Source organism: Meleagris gallopavo, chromosome 2 (assembly GCF_000146605.3).
Source record: "Meleagris gallopavo isolate NT-WF06-2002-E0010 breed Aviagen turkey brand Nicholas breeding stock chromosome 2, Turkey_5.1, whole genome shotgun sequence".
In the NCBI taxonomy this organism is placed as follows: Eukaryota; Metazoa; Chordata; class Aves; order Galliformes; family Phasianidae; genus Meleagris; species Meleagris gallopavo.
Window position 1 is genome coordinate 99,241,560 of NC_015012.2, and position 10,020 is coordinate 99,251,579.

Below are 10,020 nucleotides of genomic sequence, written 5' to 3' on the forward strand. Positions count from 1 at the left end.
AAAAAAAAAGTCACAGTAACAACAAATTTAAACTACCAAGCTACCAGATACGATAAAATATTTTGGTAAGTAGATCTCCTATAATTCTACATGGAACATTAGGGTGTCAGATTCTCCATACTGTTATACCTGTCATAAACTAAAGGAAATTTCCATAAATGGTCTTGAGCTATCACAGTCAGGAGCCACTCATACTGCCGAAATATTTCTCTTCCTCATAACAGTAATCATTTTATTAGAGGAAAAGAAGTATGATAATTTTCTTTTTATAATCTTGAAACACTTTCATTTGCAACTTCTAATGAAATCCCTGGCTACAAAACAAGAATTTTGGGACAGATGCCGTTATGATAAAAGTCATGATTCTGAATATTTTTAACGGGAACCCTGCAAATAGAGTAAAAGTGTGCATCAGTATATAAAAGGCATAAAAATACCTAAAATAATTTTAAAATGTTCAGGAGAGATACATTTCTTGTTAATTCTGCCGAGTGCTAGAACCAGTAAAGAGTAACATCTAGCAGTGATTCTTATTTTCTGTTAATCTTACTATTCCTACAGTGAGAAAAGAGTGCTCTCCTTGCAGATCAGAGCAGGGTTTAGATTGCTTCCTTCTGCAAACTTTTTATTACTGAAGAAAACTAGCTATTCTGTTTTCCTTTCTGTATGATGTACTCTGCCCAAGGATTTTGAAAGCCAGTATTTGTGACAGAAATCTCATATCTAACTGACTGCATATGAGGATTGTGTTCTGGGTTAAACAGATTTAAATAGAAAGAAACATAACCAAATGTGTATTCATATTTCAATAATGCATAGACACCCTTATGCTTAACCAGGCTTGCTCTGTATTAAATGCTTATAAACCTGCAGACCACAGATACATAAGGACAAAACATAAACATTATACAGTTATTAGTGAACAATAGCTGTTGTAATGGATATTCAGTGCCATAAAAATTATTTGGATAATTGAGAAAAAAAGCAGCCCTCCGCACTATAACATGAATATCCAAGATGGGGTGAAAAAAACTGATGTGGAGTGTGTGATCTCTGAGTTTGATTTGGTCACCGATTTTCCTTGGGGAAGTCACCTCGCACCTGCTTCTCCTCTGTTCTTTTCCTTACTTATCTACTTCTCTAGATAGGAAGCAGTTTGTCACAGAGGCTGTCATTGGCTTATCTCAAGCAGTGCTACCTTATTACCTCTGTTTTACTCTTTACTCTGCAACATACTATGTGGCAAGCTGGATCTCATTATTTGTCATCAGGATTCCCCCTCTACAGGTGACCTAAGACTTGTAATTAGCATTTTTAGCTATCAATGTAGAAGAACTATACTTGTTTTATACTTGTTTTGATAAGCTGTATTCTTTATGCGTTCTAGCCAACCATTCATCTTTTGCATCTATCAGCTCACCTCCTATAAAAGTTACTCCAGAGATCATAGTCTAATGGATAAGTCCAACGTCACAAGTGCTTGGAGGGAGCTCAAAAGGAAACCTAATACCAATTTCTCATCCAGTATAGTAAATGTTTTTGACATCCCATACTTTCCACTCAGCTCATCCCAGGAGACTGTGGTTAAATAGCAGCAGAATAAGTGTTCCTAGATTAACTGTCTCCATTTTCAGACTGCAGTCACATTTACAAGATTCACAAATTCTACCATTAATCAAGAAAACAATGAAAGATCAGGGTTTTAAAAAGAAATCACTTCAATGTCGACATGAGAACCTGGAATTCCCATAGAAATAAATAAGTCAAAACACATAAATAAAGTCAAAACAGGAGCAGAAATTCAGAGTATATTAACAAAGACATCTGGGCAGTAAGTCTATAAAACAGACTTCAACCCTCTTTGTATATTAGTGACAGAATATGAACACAATAAATTCAAATATTGCTACAGTATTATTAAAATTGCAATAAGTGAAGTAAAGCAGTTCTATTTTCTTCTTCATCTCAAGTCACGAATGTGAATGTGATTCTTCACAATACTTTCAGCAGAGATTTACATCCTTGCAGTGAAGAATTATAAATCATCTTGTGCATTAGAGCTCAAGTACATGTCACAGATGTTTTTGATATTCTAGATATTTCTAATATTCTAAATACTTTGGTCACATATAGAAATGGTCATATAAAAATTATTTACCCATTATAAAATCTATCTATCTAGATATTATAATAATTGCCATTATATAGATATTACGATATCCAGATAGATAGACAGATATTATAACGAGAAAAGGATTTTCTCTGGATAGATAGATAGACAAATCTGGATGACATAACCTCAAATCAAAACCCAGTTAGGATAGTATTTATTCAGCAATCAGTACATCTATTTTAATTTATTTGTATCTGTAGAGATCATTAAAAGACTGGCATTCTAATGGCACTAATTATTCAAGTTGTTTTCACTGTGCAAGCTTGTCTATTTCTTTATGCTTATAGTCAGAAAGAAGTGTCATATAAATAGTATTCATAATCAAATATTCTCTGCAGACAGTCTTATGCCTATCATTATTTTATAATAAATATTACTTGCACACAAATACTAGATAAAGCACATCGTCCCACTTCAGAACATTGAATAAGAATGGTTAAGAATGGAAAAGAATATTTTATTTTACCTCTGGAATTTCAGTCATAAACATATGGTTGCCCTTATGTTAATCGTTGGTGACTTTATTACAGTTTTTTTTAATTTTTTTTTTTAGAATGTTGGGGAGTCAGTGGGAAATGAAGAAGCCCCAAATCTAGTTCTTGTTCATAAAGAATTTGTTTGTTACATGATATTGCACTTGGCGTGTGTGCAAGCTAGAAATACTGCAGAAACAAGCATTGGTCTTTGACTTTTCAACTTTGCTTGCGTACTTGACTGTTTATTCTGCTATTTATATCTCAAAGTATGGCAGAAATACACAGTAAAATAACTTAAATCAGATACACTGTCTTTCAGCCTTCCTTACTTAAAAAGGGGAAAGAATCCCAGAAGTAATATAAATTGAAGAAGCACACATCTTTATTTTGCCCAACCCAGAATGCTTCAGTCCAGCTTTAGCCTCTCTGATGCCCTCAACAGGCCATGACGTTTTGGGGATCTATTTTACATTGCTCCCAGAATACAATTAAAATTTTGCAGTAGAATTATTTATGGAACGAAAACCTTTTTTTAACAAGCAAAATTTCTAAAGGTGTGGAAGAAACAAAATATTAGTCTAATGAACTCACTAGGTAGCCAAAAGATAGCTTAGAAGAAACTTTTCCTTAGGATCATTATTAACCCTTCCACAAGAAGGCTCAAAATGACTGTGCTCAAATGTTTTGTTGTTGTTTGTTTATTTAGCTGCTTGTTTGTTTATCCAAATGCAGAACCTAAGCACCATTCTTAATTTCAGGTCCTCAAAATCTGCTTTCTTTGATCACCCAGGCAGAATGAGTTGGAAGAAATTGTTTTCAGATACTGCCAGCACACTGTCAACACTAAGGACTAAGATCTTGTGAAGGTGGTCTCTTATGGATGGTTACTACCTTTGTTTTCTTAGTTTAACCTAAACATACTCAACATACACACTGTGCATTCTGAATCTTGCATTTCTTTCAGTTTGTCATTTCAGTGCAGTAACTAAGATGTCATTACACATCCAATCAGAATTTAGGACCCCACTTTAAGTGGCACCATACAAATCCAAACTGGGACTCTTTCATTAACCTTCCTACTTAGAACCCTGTAAGAATTGATACAAATGCATCCAAAATGTACCTATGATGTATCTATGGGAATGAGAACAACAGCTTTTATGAGATTATCTAATTCATTCACCGGAAAGAGAAGCAGTAATCACTTAATTTGTAGTCCACCTAGATTGGATATTGTGAGTAATTCACACTGGGAATAGAGAACACCCCCCATGAGCTTTTATGCTGAAAAGGTTCAAAAACATCTTTTGGAGACCATCTGAATTAGAGACAATCTTAGGATCTTTCAGATATTTCCCATCTTCCTTGAAGCTTTCTCGCTGTGTAGCAAAGAACTGAAGAGTCATTGGACTAAACAGAACTTGCAAGAATAAGCACAAGATTTTAATCCTGTTATCGGGAAACTTGCCCAAAAAGGACGAACTGTGGATTCCTTTTCTTGTTCCAAGCAGTGTTTATGTATTAAATGTTAAACAGTTAGTGAATAAAATAAACAAACATGGTTCAGAGCTGGGACTGGAACCTGGTACTTAATCTCCAAGAGAGCTTTGCCATCACTTGCTGCGTAGGTTATTGGAGGCATTTTTCTGCAGAAATTCAGGGCAGCCACAAACAGAAATGACTTCTAGCTAGTTGTCTAAGACTTTGCTGGGAAATGTGTGATAACTATCAACTCAAGTTGATAACTCTTCCCAGGAATGTTACAAGGGGTTTGTGTGCCCAGCTCAAGGCTGAACCTAGCTTATGGAGAGCCAAGGATGCCTGCCCTCCTGATACCAGTACTAATATCTACACTAGGTATTAAGTGCATGCAGGGCTGCCCTCTGCCATGGAGGCCAACGGTCAGAATACTGCCTGCCTTATTCTTCTTCAGTTCTTTTTTTTTCAGAATATAGTGCCTTCAGCACCAGAATATAGTGCCTATAGCAAAACTGCCTGTTGGGAATTCCCACAGGCCTACACTGTCTTTCAAAGCAGAAACCCTCTGGGTGACTTTCAATGCCAATTTGGGTCATTTTAACAGTTTCACCATGTAAGTCAAACTCCTGTGCTTGGGAACATTCCTTCATGCTGTTTAATTCATTCTTTTAAGCATAGCTAAAGTGATCTATCAAAGTCAAGCAGGAAGCATCTTGTCCTTTCACTAATCTGTTTTTTATTTTTTTTTGTTTTTATTCCACTAATCTTTTTGTGTTTGTATTCTTTTCCCTTCTGGCTGCAGGCAGTGGCCCTTGGTTTCTACACGGATAACTGCTCCGTGTAGAATGGAGCATTTGTTGGATGCAGAAGCTGAATGACCTGCACAGCTCAGTGTGTGGACTTTCAGGATCTTCTCTGCAATATGGAAACAAGAAAACTCACAATAAAGACATTGTGTGAAGGAATCTGTGAAGCAAATTGCTTTTATAGTGTATAACACTGAGGTGCAAGTCTTCTTTTAAATTACAAGCTGTTTCTCTGTGTATTGGCTGCTTCATAAATATACTTAATGCTACATTATTCCCAAGGGGTACCTGATTGACCACTGTAAGTGATAAATTTTTTCATAAAATCATCACTGATCATTGAAACTTGCTTTTGTTTTCATCATTGAATGGGAAAGATCTGCCTGGGCATTCCCTCTACCAGTTCCAGCTACATGAAATCCTTTTTAATATAATCTTAGTTAACAATTGAAGTACCCTGAAATAGCTGGAAAGTCTATTTATAGTTTTGGATACCAAAATGCACTAACAAATCTTCAAATGTTCTTCAGCTTATTTCGAACTGCTTGAGATAAAACAGCCCCAGGATATTAGGCTATTTACTTACAATTCAAATAGACATTTAAGCACTGACATTTTAGACCTTTGGACCCTGTGTGCCAATGAAGGAATTTACGTAACACATCGTAAGCTATAGCTTTGTGTCATATGCAGAGGCACCAAGTCTGAAGTGGAAATTCACCCTTCATTATGCTCAGTGCTGGATTAACAGCAGGACCTAGTAAGTCATGGACTGATGCTCATGCATGCTTGAGTTAAGAGCGAGATAGAGCATTCTGGCCCAGCACTGACTATTGTTACCAGCTTCCCGTAACAATAGTTACTCGAAATCAGTAGGTACTCTAAATCAGGGCAATATCACCTCATTATTGCTTTTAATGAATATTAATTCTCACTGAGTCAGCTACGTGAGCTGGGCTTATCCGACATGCTGCAGAACTGTCATGTGTTCTGAACAGCAAATGGAACAGATCTTTCTTAAGGAAAAATTAATACTCTTATACCGCTATTCATTTGGATGTTATGTACAAGAAGAAAACATCTGTCAAAGAATAAAAGTTATTAACAACTTATTGCATTTCTCTACATGTCAACCACCATCTTACTGTTGAGAAGATATATACAGCTTATGGATAAATCTTATGGATCAGCTGTTTGACAGGTGTGACAATGGAAGTTTATAAGTTCCTCAGTCTTACCAGAGCTCAATAATTTACATAAATAAAAGAGTATTTTTGAAGTTCACCCTTTTTTGGCTACATTCTATAGATTACAGATCCCAGCTATACTGAGTTATGTATTAACAGCAATAACATGAACCTAGCACTTGAAAAAATGAAAAATAATCTAATAGCATTTTGGAAGTATACTTAAATGAAATTAGAATTATACTTATCACTTATGTACCTATTACATGAGAACAACTTGGTCTCAAGCTTTAATGTGCCCTGCTATTCTAACTATATGCTAGTTACCGATGTGCCTTGTTGTAGGCAGAACGTAGAGCCTTTGTCTGTGTTCAGAAGAAAGGTAGCTCCTACCTCAGAACGGACAGTGAGCTTAGATATGAATGCCTTTCTGAGAACCGTCTCTCTTCAGAACCAACAATGCTGTGTTTCATCCTTGTGCTTCACTGCCAGTTTTCATTAGACTTGCATAAAAAGTTATCACCTTGATGTCTCACTGCTGGCAGTGAAGGGCTGGCAGGCATGCAGCTTTGCATAAAGCTTTTCTCCATATTAAACTGAAAACACGTTTTCTCCCTTTCCCTAGAACTCTTCCATTTAAAAAATAGTTTTTTTGATGTGCATGTGCAGAGCAAACAAGAAGTGTTTTCTTAAAAAAAGTGCAGTTGTGTGAATTTGAGCCATATGAGTTATTTCAGTATGGTAGCTTTTATTTTCCCAGAAGCACACGTGGTGGGAAGGCCCTGTGGGTTATGGATTGTTAGCTGTTCCATTTTGTTTTCTTGAATATCATTCTTGGCAAATCTTTAGCTAAGACTAAAATAAATAAATAAATAAATAAATAAATAAATAAATAAATAAGATAGAAACTGCTTTTTAAAGACCAAAACTTTACAAATTTATGAGAAATAGGTGAAGACATTTCTAATATTACATTATATAATACTGTGCATTTGCTATAACACGTCTTAAAATGGCTCGACATGGACAGAAAACAACACAACATTATTGATATGCTGGAAAAAGCTATCTGAATATTTACAGCTTCTTCCGAGTCCTTCAAGTGCTTGCATTGGCCTTATTAATTTCTCAGGGATATTTTTCATGGATATCCTATGTTATTTTCCTTTTGGATATGACAATTGCATTGTGATTTTTTTGTGGATTATTTGTAACACGCAAATAGTTTTTTTGTTTTTGTTTTCTTTTTTTTTTTGATAGTTTTTCTAAGGATGCAGCAGTTCTTAGAAATAGCACAAAATCCTCTTTTACATCTAACTTCAGAGTTGCTTAACTTCATCACCCAAGATCAGGACCTGAATTTTAAACTAACATAGAGAACTATAAAGTTAACTTGCTATTACAAAACACATTTAAATGCAGAGAAAGAGCTTGAATTTACTAGCTAGGGAAATTACAGCAAAGCTATAAGCTAATTCTCCTGTACAGTATTTTATAGCTTTGGAAAATCATAGAAGATATCAAGGAAATTTGTCACTTCTGACATTCAGAATACATCTCTCTTTGTAAACTTTGTCATTCTGTATATATTGTCGTAGGCATATAAGGTGTCTGAGCAGTAGCTTACAGGCAACAGGCCAATCTCTCCTGAGATAACCTGAGAGACAGCGTTATCTCATTGGTGGATGAAGCCATTTCATATTTACTAGTGCCATCTTCAATTACGTCTACTCAAATCCCAGGTCAGTTTGTCATAAAGAAAACTGAACCTTCAGTAAAAGGATTTTTTCACTTAAATTTATAACTATAATTTTACATTAAAAGTAGCTAGTTGATAAATGGCTCAAACATTTTAATAACTTGAAATTTATCAAAAAAAGATTCTGTAAACAAACAATTTTGCAATTTTTATCTGCCCTCTCAATTTCACTGCATTATTTTAAATTCACACAGTGTCAGTTAACAGCAACACTGCTAATTAAAGATAAATCCACTTTAAATTGACATTGACAAATCAAATATAGAGGACGCATAAAAGTATTATAAAAACTTTAAAAGATAAACCATGAGGATATTAATTTATTTCTTTAGCAAAAAGAATGTTCTTCACAGTTTCCATGTTTGGAGAATGTGGTTACAAAGGAAACAGTGATGGATTGTTCTCTGTGTCTCGTGTTTCTAGAAGAAAACAGGAATTGGATATGTTTGCATCAAAGATTTATGCTGGGTATTAAACTTACATTTATCCTTAAGATTTTCTATGAAGCTGTGGTAAAACAGCTACCTATAAAAGTCATGATACCGATTTTCCTTGATGTATTTAAGTAGCTAACAAAAATGTATGGGATCAGCAAGCCATAGCAATGTGCTAAGGCTGTATGTTGGAAATTTTTTGATGATAAAAATGCAAGGTGAATGCAGGGCTATGAGCAGCAGCCCCTTAGCTTTTGCCATGTTCGGAAGAAAACATAGCAGCAGAACTCACTATCTGAACTCTGTACCACCATGGTGCATTTGTGTTGGATGGACTTCAGGAGTGAATTTGGAATTAGAGTCAGGTAGGAAAAGGATTATTCACTGAAGTCAAAGCAAACTGAAGAGAGAACAATTTGAGAATTAGCATCTAGAAGTTCTGTGTCACCTTGAGCAAGCTACAGCAGATTTTACAAGCTAGTTAGGCAATGAATCAGCCAACAGGACCCTGGTGGAATTTTCAATAGCACGTAGACATGCAGTGTCTAAATTTTCAAAGGAAATTAGAATCCGAGGTGCTTTAAAGATCTCACCTGGGGCTATGTGTGTCTACAATAGTCACAGTGTTACCTTAAATATATTGCCTCCCTGCAGCCCACTTTCCACCTCTAAAATTGAAATAATAGCCATAATGATAGTATCGTTTTCTTCCAGTGCGATGCTGAGAGTAACTTTGTTAAAAGAAGACTCAAATTCTCAGGTAGAGCGGAAGAACTAGAACCATCACTCTCCATGCTGATGTTCACATTCAAGAGTGGGCCCCAGACTTCAGCTAGCAAGCCATGGAGGCAGCTGCAGGATAGTCAGGGAGGGTGACCCTACAGTCACTTCACAGATAGCCCCAGCATGCAAACAGTTGCCTGTGTTCATTTTCTTTCTTACCTAAGTGAAGGATTATTTCCTCCTGCTATCGTCATCAGTAGGATTAAGTCAGTCAAATTAAATGGGTATTTCAGCTGAAAGACTCGATAGCCATGGCTACAGTTAATCCCAACATATTTGAAACAGAGTCTGAGGTGATGTTCTTGCTGCAGTGTCTGTTTTTGCACTTCTATATAATTGGGATAGGATTTAGCTTCAGAATAACACACTTTATTTCAGATGTTTTCTTGTAGGTGCTTGCATGCATACTAGTATTGAGTAGTCGGCGGAGACAGGCTCTGCTACCTCTAGAGGGATTCATTGGAGCCTGCATATCTGTCCATTTCACCCTGAATAAGAAAGCTATCTGAACTTAGGGCACCTATTGTCATTTGAGTTGTCTTTGGGCTTCCAAAACATCTGTTACGGGCTGGCAGAAATGCACATGGAAGTTGCATTCCCTAGATACACTGGCATTGCCTAAAATGACACTATTCAAATATGTCTAATCAACTGAACCCCACCTTTATCTTTGGTCAAATTAATTTATCCACAGTGGCTGTGCTGGGAGCCTAAGTGTCTCTTGACATGACAAAATCCACACTGCAGACCATCATTCATCATTTCAAAGTCTTATTTTTACATGGAAGTCTAGCTGTAGAAGATATATAGTAGAAGATATTATGTCTCATTGCAAAATGGGACTTTCTTGCCTAATTATATTTTGGTTACATAATTGCATCATGGTTTCAGCTACAATAGTTACTACTGATCCACAGATTGGA

The 10,020-nt window shown here is 35.9% G+C and overlaps 1 long non-coding RNA gene across 1 annotated transcript; it reads left to right on the forward strand.

Moving 5' to 3' along the window:
* Positions 1-6,951, forward strand: LOC104910008. Its single transcript, XR_792731.2, has 3 exons — positions 1-65; positions 3,408-3,515; positions 4,931-6,951. It is a non-coding gene; the product is annotated as an uncharacterized LOC104910008 (long non-coding RNA).
* The last annotated feature ends 3,069 nt before the right edge of the window (positions 6,952-10,020 follow it).